Consider the following 21935-nt stretch of genomic DNA (forward strand, 5'->3'; position numbering starts at 1 on the left):
TTTCTCTTGACGACTGACATGTGAGGGGGGAAATGTGTGCAGGGATTTCAGCTAACTGTTTTAACTCCAAGACTCCAACTCCAAAGCAGTAACTTGAGCTGACATGACTTGTTTATGGTTAAGTGATAGTTGGCTTTCAGATAGTTCTCTGTGATTTCAGAACTCAATCTTGAAATCTTGGCCGACTCCTGTGCTTGAGTTGGTTTTGTTTTGAAAAATGTACTTATTTTATTATCAGCGGCAGCATATCAACATTTAGCAAATGACCACACTTTTTTTTAATTTTAACTTTATTTATTGAATACATCAAGATAGTCAATCAGTCTCTGTCACTGGCTCTGAAGCAACAGAGTAGTGGTTTGAAGAGCCAGCGGAAGAAGCGCTGAGAACTCCTCTTCTTTGTTTTCCTGACTTCTGAGTACACTTTAACAATGACCACAGGTTCAAGAGGAAGGTTCAAGGCAGCTGCTGAAGCCGGAACCACACCTCTGCTGGGTTTTGGGATTGTATCGTTATCCTCTTCTTCTTGAACATCAGTTATGCTAGAGGGTTGAGTAGTGGAGGTCTGACCAGCTGGTGGAGATGAAACCACAACAGGGACTGTCTCTTGACTAACATTTGGCTGCTCTTTCTCAGCCAGGCTGTTGGTCAAGCCATTCTGCGTGGTAATGATGACCAAAGGTTCAATAGTACCGTTTAACGGAGCCAGACAACACTGAACAACTGCAGAGTCTGCTTCTGTGGTGGTTTCGGCAGGGTCCTTTTCCAGACTTGGCTTTGGATGTACATCCTCCCTGGTCTGAATCCCAATAGATGTTGGTTCAGTAGGGGGTGTAAGGGAAGGTGGAACTGCACCAAAAGCTGGTTCTTTGGCAGGGGGGTCCAGGTCCGTATTTTGGCTTGGCTTCTCATTCAGATCTTCTCTGGTTTGAACATCAGTGGTAGACAGAGGTCCGGCAGGTGGAGGTGGCAGCACAGCACAGTCTGTCTCTGGACTGGGTTTTGGTTGCTGCTCTGTTACAGTCAGGTTAAAATCCTCCTGGACTGGAGTAGTTACAATGGTGACAGTTGGTGGAGATGAAACCACAACAGGGACTGTCTCTTGACTGACATTTGGCTGCTCTTTCTCAGCCAGGCTGGCGGTCAAGCCATTCTGCGAGGTAATGATGACCAAAGGTTCTATAGTACCGTTTAACAGAGCCAGAGCACCCTGAACAAATGCAGAGTCTGCTTCTGTGCTGGATTCGGAAGGGTCCATTTCCAGACATGGCTTCGTAACTACATCCCCATTGGCCTGAATCCTAAAAGATGGAAGTTCAGTAGGGACTGCAGCACAGCCTGGTTCTCCTGTGGTATCTGGGTCCGTCTTTGGACTGAGCATTACATTAACAGCTTCCCTGGTCTGAACCTTAGATGGATGTTTAGCTGATGGGGGTGATGGTGGCACTGGAACAACATCAGAGTCACCTTCTGTGGTGGTTTCTGCAGGGTCCTTTTCCAGACTTGGCTTTGGATTTACATCCTCCCTGGTCTGAAACCTAACAGATGTTGGTTCAGCAGGGGGTGTAAGGGGAGGTGGAACTGCACCAAAAGCTGGTTCTTTGGCAGGGGGGTCCAGGTCCTTATTTGGGCTTGGCTTCTCATTCAGATCCTCTCTAGTTTGAACATCAGTGGTAGACAGAGGTCCAGCAGGTGGAGGTGGCAGCACAGCACAGTCTGTCTCTGGACTGGGTTTTGGTTGCTGCTCTGTTACAGTCAGGTCGGAATCCTCCTGGACTGGAGTGGTTACAGTAGTGACAGTCAGCACTTTGGGGCCGTGGGGCTGAAACAAGGCACAAATCTGTCCCACTGCCACCTGAACTATTTCACTGAGCAGCAGCGGAACAAGGCAATCGATCTTGTTGACCAGGACATCAGGTGACCAGGTCTGTCCTATCTGAGTGAGGACAGACAGGACCATTTCATCTCTCACGGTGCGGGAGAAGGTGGCCTGATGTTCAGTTGTGAGGGCACTGCAGACCCCATCCATAACGGCCTTTGTGACCCCAACAGACATTTTGCTGAGCTGTTGGGAAGGCATGCTTAAGTGTGGGCCATCAGGAAGCCCCAAGAAGCCCTGTAGGACTCTTGGAACGACCTCAAGCACCACCTCTGATGGACAGAGCTGTTTTGGTGCCTCCTGCTCCTTCGCTATCAGCATCCTGGCATAGTCTTGCGCTGTGCTGATGACTCTGGGATGTCTGTAAGTTAAAGTTAATAAAGGAAATGTTCAGCACATGAGATGAATTAAAAAGAAAAAACTTAATTAAACTTTTAATAAATATGTGTCATAATGTGTGACTCACTGAAAATTAGGGGGCACGGCTTCTGGAGAGTCGAGTAGAATCATAGCTTCACACTCAACGTCCCTCATTTTATTGCTGACGTTCACTGCATACGCCTGAAACATGACATTAGATGTGCAGTTCAGTTTTGACATATTCAGTGGATAAACTCTGTGATATGCAACAATTTACTTCAATCTACTGTACGTGTTTTCAAGATTCTAGTCTTACCAGCTTCAGAAGTGGCTTAGCTTCTTCATCATCAAAACCCTCCATTTCAAACTCCCAGAGACTTCAAACAGAACGAAAAATAAGTTGTATTTTTTTTACTGTTACTCTTCGTATCATTAGTGTATTATTAGTATGACATGGGATGAGTTAAGGCTGTCTGTATATCAGTAACTCACCCTTCTCTCAGTGAGCATTTGCTCTCCTCTAAAATAAGGTTGATCATGTCCTCAGCAGTCACCTTAGAAGGGATCTGGTTTTTCTGCTGAAGTCTGAAGAGTTCCATCATTATTGCGACCTATAAACATAAAGGAGATAGGTCATGTTTAGCCATGACAAGACAGTGTATCAGAATTTGAATTTATATGTGTAGGCTTTGGAAGGATAGAAGTTCTTACATGAAGCCTGTAACTTAGAATATGCCAGCAGATCTGCATAGCCCGAGCATATATGGATGTATCAAACAAAACCTTTGAAAGAAGAAAATGAAAAGTTATTTCTAGTTTTCTAAAACACGTCCAGAAAAGTTACAAGCTGAACTCTGGTCAGTAGTAAAACTCTCTCACATACCCTGATGGGTCTGTAGATTCCCTCGCTTCCTTCAATAAACTCCATGGATATTTTGTTGCCGTACATCAACAAATACTTTGGATTGACATCCTCCCTGGTCTGAATCCCAACAGGTGTAGGTTCAGTAGGGGGTGTAAGGGGAGGTGGAACTGCACCAAAAGCTGGTTCTTTGGCAGGGGGTTCCAGGTCCTTATTTGGGCTTGGCTTCTCATTCAGATCTTCTCTGGTTTGAACATCAGTGGTAGACAGAGGTCCAGCAGGTGGAGGTGGCAGCACAGCACAGTCTGTCTCTGGACTGGGTTTTGGTTGCTGCTCTGTTACAGTCAGGTCGGAATCCTCCTGGACTGGAGTGGTTACAGTAGTGACAGTCAGCACTTTGGGGCCGTGGGGCTGAAACAAGGCACAAATCTGTCCCACTGCCACCTGAACTATTTCACTGAGCAGCAGCGGAACAAGGCAATCGATCTTGTTGACCAGGACATCAGGTGACCAGGTCTGTCCTATCTGAGTGAGGACAGACAGGACCATTTCATCTCTCACGTTGCGGGAGAAGGTGGCCTGATGTTCAGTTGTGAGGGCACTGCAGACCCCATCCATAACGGCCTTTGTGACCCCAACAGACATTTTGCTGAGCTGTTGGGAAGGCATGCTTAAGTGTGGGCCATCAGGAAGCCCCAAGAAAGCCTGTAGGACTCTTGGAACGACCTCAAGCACCACCTCTGATGGACAGAGCTGTTTTGGTGCCTCCTGCTCCTTCGCTATCAGCATCCTGGCATAGTCTTGCGCTGTGCTGATGACTCTGGGATGTCTGTAAGTTAAAGTTAATAAAAGAAATGTTCAGAACATGAGATTTCTGTAAATGGTATTAAGCTGTGGAATGGACTTGATGAAGTTGTCACAGGGAGTTGCAGTTTGCGCAATTTCAAAGCAAATTATGTTTCAAAAATTATTGAAAATTACAGACTAATAACCTGAGCACAATGTCAATGTCACTTTCATAACAATATTGTAACGAATAATACAGGCCAGCAGACAGACTTGTTTTTGAATACCTTTGCAGAAGTGTTTAGACTACCAGTTAAGTAATGGAACAGGCCAAATACAAGGCCACTTCACACTTTATACACTTGGCATTGTCACAGAAAAACTGAACTGTGCTGAACTGATCTTAAAAGCTGAAGCAATTAGATTAAAATTGACTGTGTATTGGACTGCAGATTCTTAAAAAAAAATATTTTTTTATATGTAGCTATATACATATATATATATATATACTGTATATATATATAGCTATATATATATAAAAAAATGATTTTTGTTTGTTTTATTTTTATTTTCTGTAACAGTAACTGTGTATCTGAATCCGAATTTGATGAAAATGGGGGCGGGACCTGATAAGCCTTTGGCTTCTTCCGTCTCCCTTCGGACAACACAAAGTATGATGTATGAATATTTGCAAGAGAAAATTGTGTATTGTGTGGAATTGTCCGAAAGAATAATAAATAATAAAAAAATTTAAAATTAAAAAGAAAAAACTTAATTAAACTGTTAATAAATATGTGTCATAATGTGTGACTCACTGAAAATTAGGGGGCACGGCTTCTGGAGAGTTGAGTAGAATCATAGCTTCACACTCAACGTCCCTCATTTTATTGCTGACGTTCACTGCATACGCCTGAAACATGACATTAGATGTGCAGTTGAGTTTTGACATATTCAGTGGATAAACTCTGTGATATGCAACAATTTACTCCAATCTACTGTACGTGTTTTCAGGATTCTAGTCTTACCAGCTTCAGAAGTGGCTTAGCTTCTTCATCATCAAATCCCTCCATTTCAAACTCCCAGAGACTTCAAACAGAACGAAAAATTAGTTGTATTTTTTTTTACTGTTACTCTTTGTATCATTAGTGTATTATTAGTATGACATGGGAGGAGTTAAGGCTGTCTGTATATCAGTAACTCACCCTTCTCTCAGTGAGCATTTGCTCTCCTCTAAAATAAGGTTGATCATGTCCTCAGCAGTCACCTTAGATGGGATCTGTTTTTTCTGCTGAAGTCTGAATAGTTCCATCATAATCGCAACCTAAAAAAACATAAAGGAGATAGGTCATGTTTATCCATGACAAGACAGTGTATCAGAATTTGAATTTATATGTGTAGGCTTTGGAAGGATAGAAGTTCTTACATGAAGCCTGTAACTTAGAATATGCCAGCAGATCTGCATAGCCCGAGCATATATGGATGTATCAAACAAAACCTTTGAACGAAAAAAATGAAATGTTATTTCTAGTTTTCTAAAACAGAAAAGTTAAAAGTTGAACTCTGGTCAGTAGTAAAACTCTCTCACTTACCCTGATGGGTCTGTAGATTCCCTCGCTTCCTTCAATAAACTCCATGGATATTTTGTTGCTGTATATCAACAAATACAGAACCAAAATACCGACAACGAAAAATTCACTAGTGTAAATACAATGATAGTCTCAAGAGTAGTCAAACAGAATCGATCCTACTAGCACAGATAAAGAGCATGTGTGTTCAGTGAGTGTTCTGGGTGAAGTGTGAGTTGAGCAGAATTCTGATTGTTGTGTCACAGAACTCAACTTTCTGGAACAGAACTCCGTATGTCACACATTCCGGTCGGTCACCAAGGAAACACTTTCTGCAAGTATTTTGTTTTTATTTAAATTGCTAAGTCAATAACCATCATTTTACTACAGTAAAAGGCTTACAATGCATAATATATCAAACAATTTGGTCATAATCCCAGTTGTTGGTGCCATGAGGTGCCATTATTTACATGCCAGCATTACATTATCCAGTGAAATCCTGTGGTATATTTTAGAGTAGGCATAAAGGATAAAGCCATGCAGTGATGGGCTCTGTATTTTTTTTATAATTGTCAGCAAATCACATGTAGAGAGTAAAACCAAAAATAAATGTACTGTTGGGAATTCATAAGGGGTAGATTTGGTCAAAGTCAAGAATATTATTAATTTCATGGAAATTATAATATTAAGAAAAATTGTTAATTAATGATCAATTAAATTAGTCCAGCTAATCAAATTACTTATTAATACCTACGGAGCACCACCCTTTGTAAAAGGGAACTTTGTATCAAATCAGAAAACAGTCTCATAATGTTAAAGGGATTTATCTTGAAAATGTCAAAGTTGGTTACAATGTACATTTAAGATAATGAAGGAGTGAATATTCGAGCATAAACCTTATTTACCAGCCATTAGTGAAATACAAGACACAAATATCACAGACACTGCTTCTTAAAATCAAAATGTAAGGGTTTATTTACTTAGGCAAGTTGATTAAAACGATACACATAAGTCAATAACCATGAACTAATCTAATATAAGAAAGCAGACATAGCACAAGCAATAATAAGAACAGTTTAGATTATAAAGCCATGTATTTCTATCTATGTGCGGGTGAGTGCACATGTGTGGTGTGTGTGTGTGTGTGTGTGTGTGTGTGTGTGTGTGTGTGTGTGTGTGTGTGTGTGTGTGTATGTGTGTGTGTGTGACAGAGGAACGTCACTTTAGAATTTAGATGAAGTTAGATGGCAGACGTGAGAGTTTGACGTCACGCGAGAGTTTGAAGTGGCTTTTAAACCGCGGGTAGATCAATTGCTAATAGCAATGTGGACAACTTCTGAAAGTTGAATATTCTACCTTTCATCAGTAGGGGAAGTAGCATGCAAAGCATGTATGTGACCTACTGCTTTATTCAAACACATAATAATTATAAAGGATGATGCGAGGAGACTTTGGTTTTGTCTTCACGCAATCTTAACTTTAAAATTACAGAAACTCAACACTCATGTATTCATTAAGAATACTTGAGGGGGGAATCACGAGTGTCAGTGTGTTTGTGTGTGTGTGATGTGCGTAGTTAGAAATGAGAAGGAGAGAAAACAAAAGACAGTAGCCGCAGCTCCAGCGCGTAGTGAACTGTTTCCTCCAATCACACAGTGGCTGCAAATGCGCATTTGCGTATACTGAGTTGAATTGATAAAGAGGAAATAATTCACTGGCTTTAAGAGTGACAGCAACAACACATCAATACATTCCCGGTGAACGGGAGAAAAACACTGTGAGCGAAAAACACTTATGTAAAAACATAAGTCAGTCAGAATTACTTTAAATCAGGAAATAATGAAATAGTGAGCTCGTCAGCTCTTACGTTTACTTCAAGTTAATGAACAACATGAAATAACTATCTTAGCCCAGACAATAGCCTCACGTGAATCGCTTGGTCCAGCGATGATTGGTTGAAGGCAGCTGGAGGAGATAGGAGGAGAAAAAGGCCGCTTGCCGGGCCTTGTGCGCTGATGGAGCGCGTCTTGTGGAAGACAGGGGTGTGGAACCAGCTCAGCTGATAAGGGCAGCGTGCCACACCATGTCAAGGGATGGAAGCAGGGGATCAGCAGCTCTTCTTGGCAATGGCGGGCTGTCTGCGGTCCGATGGGCAGCATAGGAACGTAGGCAAGGAGGAGAGAGGAAGCGGAGAACTCCCTCTGCGTCGGGCCTTGCTCTCTGCTGGCGCTGCGTCTGGGGCAGCGTAGGAACGGCCCAGATGATAAGTGATAGGCGGCTTCACTTCTCGGCGGGTCCGCTGGCTGGCTCTGGTCCGTGGAACGGGCAGTGCAGGCGTCTTGATGAAGGGATCCTGCGTCTTCGCTCACGCTTTGCGCGTGTGGGGTCGTTCTGTTTTGAGGAGAGGCTGAGGTGGCTGCTTCAGCTCTGCGAAGAGGTTTTCTGTAGGAAAACTCTCTCGAATCCGGGAAAACAGAAGAAGATGTTCCAAGCAGTCCATCAATTCGTCCAGCGAGTATGAAGACTTGGAGTTGCTTAATCCTAGGCCTCAGGGTTAAGCATGTCGTACCTTCTATCACGGCTGGAAGCCGGAGGCGAATGGCAAAGATGAGAGGATTGCATCCTGTATTAAAACAGTCCAAATGCATTCTCATCCAATCAGAAGTTAGTTTGTCTAATCAGCAAGCAGTGTTTACATTCAAACCAGCCAATAAGATGCTTTTCCTTCCTTAGGAAAAGACAGCTTTGAAGCTTGTGTCTCACAGTTGAGATAAGGTAGACACAGCAGGGTGCCTGGTTTCAACTTATAGTCACTTCAAACAGAGTTTCATCCTGTCCCAAAGGTCTGGTTGGATTAACCAACCTCCTAGAATGGACTATCCCATCTTAAATTAGTTTATGACCTCCACAGGGGTCTGGGATGGTTGACTCTACAGAGAAACTTATGTAAACATGCGTTAGACTTTAGTCTCTTGGAATGCACTGTGGCATCAGTCTTAACCCATTACAACATTTCAAATGAGACACTCTGTGTAGGCACAACAGTACCCTGCAAACACTCATAGCCTGTTGAGATTAATGTGGTTAAATAATCAAATATACAATAGGCCTACTATCATCATGAGACCAATAATACTTAGGCCTACTTCATCTCTCTAGTTTACTACTGTATCCAGCTATTTTATTTTCATTTTTGTCATCTTAATGTGGGACTCAACAGTTTAGAGTGTCCACTATAGCTTGAAAGTTCTCATCTTCATTACCCTGCGTTTATTGCTCCACTTTGCCAATGGATTGCACTCAGACACACACATGTTATTTAAGTGTTTTAAGCCTGAATACACAGTTTGCAAAGATTCATTGTGGTTTCATTTTCACTGTGATGGATGAGATTAATCAATAAAGTTTTCAGGAGATAGCCTACTAGAGGAGAGCGCAACAGCCAGTCTGACATTGAGTCGGGCATCATCAGAAGGAGAGACACAGAGCAGACAAGAGACGTTACAAGAGACGCGCCAAACACTCGGCGCCTTGACTCGGGGTCGAGTCACATTTAAAGGAGGGAGGAGTGTAGTGAATGTTGGGCTGTGATCAGAGAGTGAGCCACATAGTGGTTGTTAATTATAGGATGATGCGCTGCAGCTGAAGGGAGTGGGTTTGAACTAAGAAATTAATGCTTTTATTGATACAACACTCAAACAATCAATTATTGACTTGCAATAAAATTATAACACTATGAGGAGAAAAGTATTTTTCTCATTCCATAATTTGATAACTGATCCACAAAGTTGTTATATTTTCGGCAAAAAGATATAACGTTATGTGCTCAGCATGTTGTTTACATTATCGACCAGTTATTACATTTTGGGTTTTGTTAAAAAAAATTTAATTACATGTCGGGTGGTTTTCACATTTTGTGTAGTTTTCATTTCGGACTCTTACAGGCCTTTATTAACAAAAACAAAATAAACAAATATAGAACACATTTAAGAAAAACATAGTGTAACAATAGAAAAAAGCTTCAATAGCCTACTGCTTTCACATTAGTATTTAACCCTAAAACAGGCAACGTGCACTGGGAGATACATACTCTTTAACATCCTGTAGGGGGCTTGCTGGAAGGTTTTCACTAATCTAGTTAGCATTTATCAAAAGACTTGTCTGTTATTAGCATCTAGGTGACATGATTTGGTTCAAGTTATCTTTCATTGTTTAGTCAGCCTGATCAGAAATCAACATGGACGCCAGTGGTGAAGCGCCAGCTTCCCAGGGTGTAAGTAATCATATATTAGACATACTTATCTTTGTTAAAATAACAATCTAAATTCATATATTGAATTAGGACATTTGTCTTAACATGCTGATGAAGAAAAAAAAAATCCATCTGTGTTTGGGGGTTTTTTAGCAGAATTTGAAATGTATGTATCCCCAGAGATACGTTGCCTGCTTAGGGGGTAGAAATTTGGTCAATGTTCATTATTCTGAATTTTATTTAAAACTTGAAAGCATGTTGATAATGACTGCAGAACCATATATTATCATGAACAGTTGTGCCCATTACAACATTATTACTGTATTTCACTTTTAAAATGATCTTTCTATATTTATGTATACTTAGGGCAGTGCTGCCTGGAAGGCCCTATCCCTAACCGTTGGGGGCGGGGAGTGCCTTCCAGGCACAAAACACAAACTTAACTGCCCAGGGATGGCTAAAGCCACTGGCAGGGAAAGTAAGCTGCTGTTAATTAAATATAATTTCCAGCTGGTGGCTGCTGGTCGTTGTAGGCGCACAGTGTAGCATCATGCCTGCATCGGCTTCAGAGGAGCCTCTGACGCACCTGTGGCAGCTGTTTGAAAGGATCAGGGTGCAGTGACTAATAGTCAATCCTGCTACAGTTTGGCCTGTCATCCATTGCTTTCCTTGGGCACTGCTTTCCACAAAGGGAGCCATTAAACTGGTACACAAGTAGGACACCGTGCCAGGTTCATGCACACGGCACCATAAAGTCCCTACATTCCTGTTGGATGGCCTCCATTTCACTGCCTTCGTGGACCACAAGCCGTATACGAAGCTGGTGGGTGTTACATTTGTCTGGCCCCGCCTCAGGAGTGATGTAAAGACCTGGGCTAGCTTCAGTTTGGCCTGTCAGCGTGTTCAAGGTACACATGATACCAAAGCCCCCTTGGCGCCGATTGTGGTCCCCGAGAGGCATTTCGACCAGGTCAAAAAGGACCTGGTGGGCCCCCTGCCTTCCTCCCGTAGGTTCACTGACCTCCTCACCTTGGTGGACAGCACCACCAGGTAGCCGGAAGCCATTCCTCTGCATTCACTGAAGTGGACTGGGCGTTCCTCAGGTCATAGGTAGCCCGTTTTGGTATGCCGGCTGACCTCACCTTGTACAGAGGCCCACAGTTCACATCCGAGCTGCATGGCTAAAGGGTCGCAACTGGGTTGACTGCCTCCTGTGGTTGTTGGCTTGTTTGGCTCTCTGCCCCTAAGGAGGACCTGCAGTTTTCATCTGCTGAATTGGTTTACAGACAGCCACTGGTGGTCCCATGAAAGTTCCTTCAGGACGCTGCGGTTCTGTGGATGGGCGCGTCACATTGGACTTTTGCCCTGGGCAACTCCAGCCCCTTCACTCAGGTCCCCCTGAAGACTCCCCTATGATGGGCCCTTCTGTGTCCTGGAGGCGGGGACCAAGAACTTTGTGGTGGACATGGGGGATAAGCTAGAGCGGGTCACTCTGGACCGTCTCAAGCCTGCCCATCTGGATGTGGCTGATCCAATTTGATGAAACTAGATTGGTAAAACTGAATAAAATTTACTTAAAAAGTAGTATTTGTCATTTAAATGGACAAGATAAACAACAATTTATCATTTCTGTTCATCAAATTAAAAATTTATATTTTTACCATTTCGGCTTTTTTTATACCTTAATAGGGCAACGTATCCTGGGAGATACAACTCGTAAAACCCAAAATATACAAAGTATAAAAAAAATGTATGTGGAAATATTTTTCTTTGGTCTTGAAAAGATGAGTGATAACATGAAAATATTTTTAGAAACTCATTTTCCACTGTTGCCTGTTTAAGGGTTAAGTCATGACAAGATAATTTTTTTTCAAATCCCACCCGCTTTGCAATGTTTTTAATCCAGACGACGTGAGCATCATCGGTTTTTCTCACGAGTTCAAGGAAAGTTCATTTACTCTGCTGCTGTTAATAATAAAACACGTCAGTAACTTAAAGTCAAAATTCGAGTGTGTGAGGCTAAAGTGAAACACTTTTGTCCTACTCTGAGTCTGAGGGAATATGTAGGCCTATTAAACATACAACTTCTAAAACAACGTGGTGACACACTCCATATCTCATAAAACATATTTCCAAAACCAATAATGAATACGAGCTCCGTGAAGCTCATTACATACAAAACAACTAGGCTATCTCAAACGCTATTGTTAGTCGTTACAACGTCAACAATAATCCAGTATACTGAAGAAGTCATACGTCGTTCCAAAAAAAGCAACTCCCAGGTCTCCGCTGGTTTATCATGATTGTGTTGTAGTGACACATCTGTCCACACGAGGGAAGCAGCCTCACATTACATAATTGATTATGTTGAAACAAGCATCCTGAGCTGCCTTTGAGGAGGATACTTACTGGCTGATACAGGGGAGAAGTAAACAGGCGAATAAGCTGTAATTGAACAAGAACTAGATATATGTTCGTCACAATTTATAACATCAGTGTTACTCTTACACAGTCATTTATCCTTTAAGACTTCCTGTTTCTGAAAAGGAAATGTATAAATGTATGTAGCTTGGTGCATCTGTTTCTTTCTTTCTTTCTTTCTTTCTTTCTTTCTTTCTTTCTTTCTTTCTTTCTTTCTTTCTTTCTTTCTTTCTTTCTTTCTTTCTTTCTTTCTTTCTTTCTTTCTTTCTTTCTTTCTTTCTTTCTTTCTTTCTTTCTTTCTCTGATCGATTTTAAAAAGTCCTCTTTGATCCATAATGTGTAAAGAGATTGAGCCAGCCTCAGCCAGCAGATGCATTAGGAGCTTCCCCTGAGTGTGCAGTTCTTTTAAATAAGACTGCTGACACCCTCCTCTGCTCAAAATGTCCCCAGCAAACTTCTCCCAACCAGTCCTTGTGATGCCAGGCTGCAGTGGAAAACCATCAAGGGGTTGCCAAGGCAACTGTATTTTTTTTTATTATTTTTCTTTTGCATGTGATAGACAAACCTTCCCCTCCTCTTCTAGAAAAAGAGGCTTTATTTTTCTCAGGGATTTGCCAGAGGGACATATTTTAATAGGGTTATCACAGAGGACTGGCAGAGAGATCTATAGATGAAGGATAAGTCGGGTTATCTTTACTCTGTTTTTGCCAAACCACCAAATACCCTGAGAGAAAAAGGAGGGTGGGGGGGGGGGGAGGCTATGGAATAAAGATTAAAGAGTTTTTAGCCTTTGGCATCTGCATCAGCTCACATGTGTTGTATTTGACAGAGTGTGAAACTGATAATACTGCAAATGGAAAATGGCAGGGATTCAATTAAAGCTGCAATGCGGTATATATTTAATGTAGACTATAAGCCACTTCCAATCACATGATACAAACTCTTTAAACTATTTATTGGTGTGGGATAGTGAGAGTTGTCGCTATCCATGTTTAATTACAAAGTTTGATTAGAGGGTAACTTTTAACAAGCAGCTAGCCGGACTCTGCACAAAGGTTATCACATGTCCTGCTACACTTTGGTTCATGTACAAATTAAACCAACAAGATATAACTTGGTCATTTTAAAGCTTTAGAGGTGCTGGTTGGCCGATTTTGTTACCCTTGGACAGAGCCATGCTAGATATTTCCCCTCTGTTTCTGCTTAAATAAGCTCACTGGTTCCTGATACGAAGCCTACAGGTAGGAAGTTCTTCTCATTGAACTCTGGCAAAACCGTGAATAAGCATATCTCTTAAAATACCGAACTATTCCTTTACAACAACCTTCTCCCTTGGGAAGATACATTTTACTCAAAAATTTCTGGAATGCCGAACACACACCGATTATAAATTTATACCAGGTGGCACTGGAGAGAAACTCATGAGCTTCACTTTATGGCAAAGAAGAAAACATTTTCCCTCCACAGTTTCCTTTGCTCGACAATCCCCATCATTTCATTTATCTTGGCAAAAGGAACTTTGGCAATCAGACTGTTTTTTTCCTATTTCCCTGCGTAAAGTTGAAACCAACATCACAATACAGTTATTCCTCCTAGCACATATTTGAACCTTTAGATCACTTCTGCTGGGTCACGCTTCATTTGGTAAAATAAACTTTGTCTGTCATAAACTTTGGGCTTTGCAACCAAACAGGAAATAACAAGGCCTGATTTTTATTTAAAAAGTAGGACTTACAAAATGTTACGTCTTGCACCGGACAAACATGCATTTTACTTTAAAAGCCGAATACAGAAACCCAAATGCAAAACCAGTCAAATGTCACATATTTGCAAAGTGAAAACTTTGTGTGTCAAAGCAAGCTTGTGTCATATGCCATGTCCATGCACAGGGAATGATTGGCCATGGTGCTAGATGTAATCAAACATTAAGCCATGTGATTCCAACTCTTCTAGCTGTGATTTATGCTGATCCCTCTCTCACCCTCACTTTGAGAGCTTTGGCATATAGCTAACGTCCTCTTTGTGGTTAGTCAAATAGACCTGAGTTACACATATGATTTGAATGGCTGTTGACTGTGGTGGAGGGGGGGGGGGGGTGCATATGCAAATCGTTGAAAAAGGATGAGATCAGGTGCTGAGATGAGCTCCAAGCTGACCTCAAAAACAGAATCAAAGGAGTGTGAGCAAGCCAGCAAGAGGGGGGAGAAGAGGAGGAAGCAAAAAAAAAGAAAAAAGAGGGAGAGAGAAGTGTGGAGGAGGGAGATTCGTGGCGTCTTTTTTTTCTGCTGGGAGTGGAATTGTAGGGCTGAAATGGGTCGTACAAGCAAAAAGAGCATCTGCGTCTATTTTAAGGAGGTGTTAGTGGGGCTTTTTTCTGTTCTCATCATGTGAGCTTAAAATGTACATTCCTGCATTCATTTGTTGGGCTATGCGGGCTGGTTTTATAGTGTGCACAGTATGAAAAATCTTTTCAATTTTGTTTTGTGTCTTTCATTAGACCTTTGCATTATTTTCTCGCTGTAACTGAGAAAAATGCAAATGTAACTTGTGATTTTGCATCAGTTTCTGATATGGTATTATGACTGTAAAATTCATTCCAGATACACAATATTACCATTTCTCTCAAACATTGTTCACAAATCTGTCTAAATGTGTGATAGTGAGCACTTCTGCTTTGCTGAGATAATCCATCCCACCTCACAGGTGTGCCACATCAAGATGCTGATCTGACATCATGATTAGTGCACATGTTACTGTCCACAATAAAAGGCCACCCTGAAATGTGCAGTTTTGTCTCACAGCAAAATGCCACAGATGCCACAAGCATTGAGGGAGCGTGCAATTGGCATGCTGACAGCAGGAATGTCAACCAGATCTGTTGCTCGTGCATTGAATGTTCATTTCTCCACCATAAGCCGTCTCCAAAGGCGTTTCAGAGAATATGGCAGTATATCCAACCGGCCTCACAACCGCAGACCACGTGTAACCACACCAGCCCAGGACCTCCACATCCAGCAGGTTCACCTCCAAGATCGTCTGAGACCAGCCACTGAGACAGCTGCTGAAACAATTGTTTTGTCATGATCCCGCTTGGGCCTCTTGGCCTTGTGTTGTGTTTTCCCTTTTACCCTTGTCTTTGTGCTGGTCTAAATTGTAGGGTTGGAGTCAGGTGTGCTGGAGTCAATTACCAGCATTCACAGCTGCCATCAATCATCATCAACTGCTCTTCATATACCCGGGCCTACCTTCCAGACACTGCCAGATTGTAGCTTCTGTTTCCACACAGTCAGTTCTCTCTCTAGCTCACCTGTTTGCAGCTCCGCTTTTTTGCACTTTTTCCTGGCTAACTTCTGTTTTCTCTGCCACAGTTCTCCCGGCCTGACTCCAGCCACCAGCTCCAGCCCTCGCCCACCAGCACTACCCCCCGGACTCCTCCTGCCTGCCTGCTCTAGCCTGCTCCCACTCAGCCTCCTGGACTTGCCCCATTGCTCTCTCCCTGGACCCCCATGCCAGCCAGTTTCCCTCCCCGGATCACGGTCCTAACACCCTGCTGGTTTCTCCTAAAATAAATCTTCTTTTTTACTTATACTGTCTCCGCGCCTGTGTCCTCCAGACCCAACCGTTACATGTTTTGCATAACCAAACAATTTCTGCACAAACTGTCAGAAACCGTCTCAGGGAAGCTCAACTGCATGCTCGTCGTCCTCATCGGGGTCTTGACCTGACTCCAGCTCGTCGCCGTAACAGACTTGAGTGGGCAAATGCTCACATTCGATGGCGTCTGGCACGTTGGAGAGGTGTTCTCTTCACGGATGAATCTCGGTTTACATTGTTCAGGGCAGATGGCAGACAGCGTGTGTGGCGTCGTGTGGGTGAACGCTTTGCTGATGTCAATGTTGTGGATTGAGTGGCCCATGGTGGTGGTGGGTTTATGGTATGGGCAGGCATCTGTTATGGACGAAGAACACAGGTGCATTTTATTGATGGCATTTTGAATGCACAGAGATACCGTGATGAGATCCTGAGGCCCATTGTTGTGCCATACATCCATGAACACCACCTCACGTTTCAGCAAGATAATGCACGGCCCCATGTTGCAAGGATCTGTACACAATTCTTGGAAGCTGAAAATGTCCCAGTTCTTGCATGGCCAGCATACTCACCGGACATGTCACCCATTGAGCATGTTTGGAATGTGCTTGACCGGCGTATACGACAGCGTGCACCACTTCCCACTAATATCCAGCAACTTCGCACAGCCATTGAAGAGGAGTGGACCAACATTCCACAGGCCACAATTGACAATCTGATAAACTCTATGCGAAGAAGATGTGTTGCACTGCATGAGGCAAATGGTGGTCACACCAGATACTGACTGGTTCTGAGTCCCCAGACCCCCAATAAAGCAAAAAAATGCACATTTCAGAGTGGCCTTTTATTGTGGACAGTCTAAGGCACACCTGTGCACTAATCATGATGTCAGATCAGCATCTTGATGTGGCACACCTGTGAGGTGGGATGGATTATCTCAGCAAAGCAGAAGTGCTCACTATCACACATTTAGACAGATTTGTGAACAATGTTTGAGAGAAATGGTAATATTGTGTATCTGGAATGAATTTTAGATCTTTAAGTCCATCTCATGAAAAATGGGAGCAAAAACAAAAGTGTTGGGTTTATATTTTTGTTGAGTGTATATATGATATGGTTACATGTTTCTACATAAACTGTCAGCTGCATATGAGTGAGCAGCTTATTTGTACACACTACAGTACACTAGGTATTAAAGGATCATAGTTCAGCTATTGATGTGTGATGCTTTTATCTCTTGTTGTTGTTTGATGCAGCATGACGCACCCCCATGTTTTCTCTCTCCTATGACCCGTTATACTGTAGGCTTTTCGTGGGTAACTGAAGAGCTTGTTTAGAGTGTTTGATCATTTCACTTCATAACTGAGTGCATGGCTTGTGTAAATCCTCTCGTAAAGCCTGAGAATGAACGAGGCTATAAGATGAGGAGTGAAACTCTTAGGCGGAATAACCTTTATGTCTTATTATGCAAACCACTTCAGGTCAAAGAGGATTGTACTTTAAATGTACACGCACACGCACACACACACACACACACACACACACACACACACACACACACACACACACACACACACACACACACAAGTTCTCAGGTATACACTGCTGCCTTTGTGCAGACTGAGTCCAAATAAAGACTCCACTCATAGGTGTCCTTGGATCCCGAAAATAAACTCGACGTTGCCCTTCGATCTCATGTTAGCAGATATTAAACCAAGCCGAAAGGGAGGAGGAAATCCTGCTGCCCCTCTTCTTCCTGTGACCTCTGTGTCGCACATACACATGACACCGCTCAAAGATTAACCTGCTCACCTCCACAACAGGAAGGAGGTGTGAAGCCCTGTCACATCCCCTGGTTTAGGGGCTGACATTTGGGGTAAAAACAAATCGGATGGATGTGGAACTCCCAAGCGTCAGTGGAAAAATCTTACTTCCGAGTCAGCAATAATATCCATAATAAACGGAAAACGATTTTATCATTATTGCCGTGCTAGCTAGCAGCTCTGTGAGGCTGTAGCCTATTAACACACGTCGGTGCTTTGAGCCAAATGCTAACGTCAGCACACTAATATATTCTCATAATGACAATGTGAACATGTTGAAAATCAGCAGGCACAATGTTTACCACATTGGCCATCTTAGTTTAGCGTAGTTTAGCATGCTACCATTTGCAAATGTTGTGCCAATCTTGACCTGCTGGTGGCGGGATAGAGAAGAAGCCAAATGAGCAGCAATGTCCCCATAATTCATCCTTGGGGGACCATGCATGTCTGTACCAAGTTTCACGGCAATCCTTCCATGGGGCATAGTTTAGTGAGGACCAAAGTGGTCACCATAATATCCCTCACTAAAGCAAACTAGAATGACTTAATCAAAGTATTTACGTGTAATGTCAACAAGCTGCTTTTATTTATAGAGTTCTAGCCACAATGTCCTGCCTAACCTTAAACACAGGAGAGTTATTCACTGGCTCATCAGATCCTGGCAGAAAAAAGGAAGGATTCAGAAAGAGGAGATTATGCTATGGAATGTGAATCCCCTTGATTACATTTGAAAGGTAGATACTGGGGTAGGGTTGCAAAGGGGTGGAAAGTTTCCGGTAAATTACCGGAAAGTTTCCGGAAACTTTCCACGGGAACTTTCGCTCGGGAATTTTGGGAATATTCAAAATTGAAAATTATAGGAATTAACTAAATGTCGGTAATTTAATTTTTTTTTTCACATCCAAACATAAATCTAAACATTTAAACACTATGTTTGGTCATAGGCAGACAGACATGCAAAATAATACAATTAAAAAAACATTACATTTGAACAGATTTATTTGTAAGAAGAACTGATCAAGTTTTGATTATTTTATGAACAATCAATAATTTCACTGAACAACAAAAAGATGAATGTTGAGTTAAATATTACTCATCTGTCTGAACCCAACCATTCAATAAATAAAGTCAAATGCCCCCCATGTGATGGAGGAATGCACAGAGCATGTAGGGGGCATGGCTTCAGTAGGGGAGAACGGGGTAAGTAGGCACACTTTTTACTCTAGTGAGAATTGCTCATCACGTAAAAGATCTTTCAATAGTTATTCCTACATTAAATTGAAGCTTAAGGTGTTGGCTTGAAATGTGTACCCCTAACTTTTTCTATCTTATTGTAATAAAGAAGAAATTAATCATCAAAGACACCCTTACACATTGTGACAACCAACCCCATCAAGGGGTCAGTTGTCACACACTATGGGGTTGTTTTTCATAATGTTATCTTCATGGGAATAATCTTAAAAAGAAGGAAAGTAGAACTAAATTTGAAAGTTTAATTTCATTGTCAAGTTGACAAATAGGCCTACATAACTTACTGTAGCCTTGGCAGCTGGTCTAGTTTGGGACGCACTGTTTTTTTTTGTTGCCCTTTTTTCTTTTGCATGCTAGCTGCCTTTTCCTGCTCTATTCTTTCCTTCTCTGGGGTGCCAGTGAGGATACAGGTTGACAACTTCTTTCGTTATTGGGTTCCTTTTCTGGCTGCAGCCTTTGGATAACATGTGACAACCAACCCCCCAAAAATGTGACGACCAACCCCAACTTGAATTTCTTGCTAGCATCAAGGCCAACAACCATCTGACAACCAATTAGCTTGCTAACCACAATCTAAACTATAGTTTACCCTTCACACTTTTTATGGGTAACAAGTGTTTTGTTATAATCCCATTGTGTAAAAGCCTAGAAGAAAAATACTGAGGAGCTAAATATTTTCAATTTGACACAAACAGTCCTCTCACCTCAAATCAAATTCAGTCTAACTCCAAGGAAGATTATGATCCCAATTCTGGATATTTACATACCAAAATTTCACAGACAGCGCCTTCTGGTTCCAAGATATAACGATTGTGAAAACCAACCCGTGTGACATATTACCCCGTTCTCCCCTACCCCTGCAGTAGGATGTGTGCTAAGTGCAATTTGCCAAGTGTACTTGCATAAAATCTGGTTGTTTTAGTCAAGATTATGCTAAAATATATTGTCCCCAACTATATGTAAAATCACAGTTTAAGCCTCTGTAAACCTGGTATAGTCAAATCAATATATGATATCAAGTTGGGTGTCTCAATAAACTTTAAAAAAAATCTGATTTGAAATTAAATGTTCATAAATATATTAAAACTTAGTTGAAAAAACAGCTTTTTACAGTCTAGAACGTTTGCCTGGACTGAAATAACATAGTTAGGAGAATTTATTGCATTTGGGTGGCTTTAAATTTGGTAAATTCCCGTTTATTCCCGTTAATTCCCAAAATTCCTGTTAATTCCCATAAATTCCCGTTAATTCCCATGGAAAGTTTCCAACTTTGAAAATTCCCGGAATTTTGCAACCCTATACTGGGGTATGCGCTGTGTGTTATTGTCTGTTCGTGTGTGTGTGTGTGTGTGTGTGTGTGTGCGTGTGTGTTATTGTCTGTTCGTGTGTGTGTGTATGTGTATAATTATGTGTGTGTTTGAGGGTCAGTCATTTTAAAGGGAGGAGATGATCACCCTGCGGGCCTCCCCTGGTTGACTGGAGCATATGAAGTTGGGTTGGACGGCTCAATCAGGTCACGTGAAGTCGGTCAGGAGCACCGCAGACGGTTCCCATGACGGCCGGCCCTAATCTGCCAGACGTGTGTCTCCCTGGGGGCATGCAGTCTTCAACGGCCCGGGAGACGGCCAGACACACAACCCCAAAACCCCCAATACCACCACACACACACACACACACACACACACACACACACACACACACATGCACACACACACACACACACACGCACACACACACACACACACACACACACACATGCACGTTCACTTGAAGCCGCAGACATTGTGACCACTTTGTGGCCTCTGTTTGGTGGTTTGGATGTGGAGTTTAGTGCAGTTTAGTCTTACACCATCTGAAGATGACTGGACCAAGCTGAGTTAAAGCTTTAGATGGGTCATGCTCACGTTTCCCCCCATCATCATCACTGAGTATATCTGGGCCACACTGAGAGGCTGTTGCTTCTGACTCATCAACACATTAGCATGACGTTTATGTGGAGTAGAGCGCACTGAGTGTGTTTGTGTGCCACAGACACAGACACTCAGGAATATAATTGCTTTTAATGGAACTCACTCCGACTTATAGTGGAGAATGCTCCACTAGGTCCAGTGCTGACACAAATGGACAGTTATGCTCTCTTTATCCAACCATATTCCCAATGCTATCGCCAGCATAATGCACATGACCTATTTTCCACTTGTAGCACAGGGGAAATTCAAATCAGGGCTTCTTTGCATCAATCCACCTCGCATGTAAAACCTCAAACCAAGTGAAACTGTAGTGAGAGTGACTGGACTGCATGAGAGGGACTGTTGGAGGGACTTCACCCAGGTTTCCCCTCACTAAACACTCCACTCTTTCCTTGTTTGCCCCTTCCCAGTCAACACACCAGATTGAAATTCACTAAGAAATAAAACAAGCACGCTCTCTTTTGGGGACTTTTTCCCCTTTGCTTTTTTCCACACACCTCCAGGAATTAAGTTACCTTCAAAAACACATGGTTAGGTCTTCACAACCTGCGCCGCATCGCATGCCAGAACCATGCAGGGCAGAGAAAACACACACCGCCTGCGTGCACAAAGCCAAATATCAAACTACTCCTGGATGGGATGGCTGATATATTCACACGTACCTTCCCTCACCTTGGGGAAGTGTATCCAGGTGTTGCCTCGGGATCTGCAGGGCTCAACTTTCTCTCGCTCTTGCCATCAGGGAGCAGACCGGATCGGGCCGGATCCAAGGGGTTTGATTGGGTAATAAGGCTTTGGCCCTGCTGATGTGAACTTGCAAAAAAATGCCTCATTGGACTCTATTGAGTGTGAGGCAAACTCTAATTCATTTCTCATGCATCAGAGTTCAACACTTGTTTGCAGCAGAAGTAATCGGTCAAAGTGATACATGATCATACATGATAATGGAGGTAAATGATTTGCTTTTTCTTCTGCTATAGCCAAACAAACACACTGCAAAGTTAAGGCCTTTTCTTCACAGTTCGAAGAAAGCGCGTCTCTGGAGATGTTTGTGTTATGTCTGGGCAATGTCACTTTGCTTAGAACAGGGGACGGAGAATTAAACATTTGTCCAAAAGAGACACCTACGAATAAACAAATGACTGAATACATTGAAACATCTGCTCATGCTTGAC

Source organism: Ammodytes marinus (assembly GCF_949987685.1).
Source record: "Ammodytes marinus genome assembly, chromosome: 16".
Taxonomy (NCBI): domain Eukaryota; kingdom Metazoa; phylum Chordata; class Actinopteri; order Uranoscopiformes; family Ammodytidae; genus Ammodytes; species Ammodytes marinus.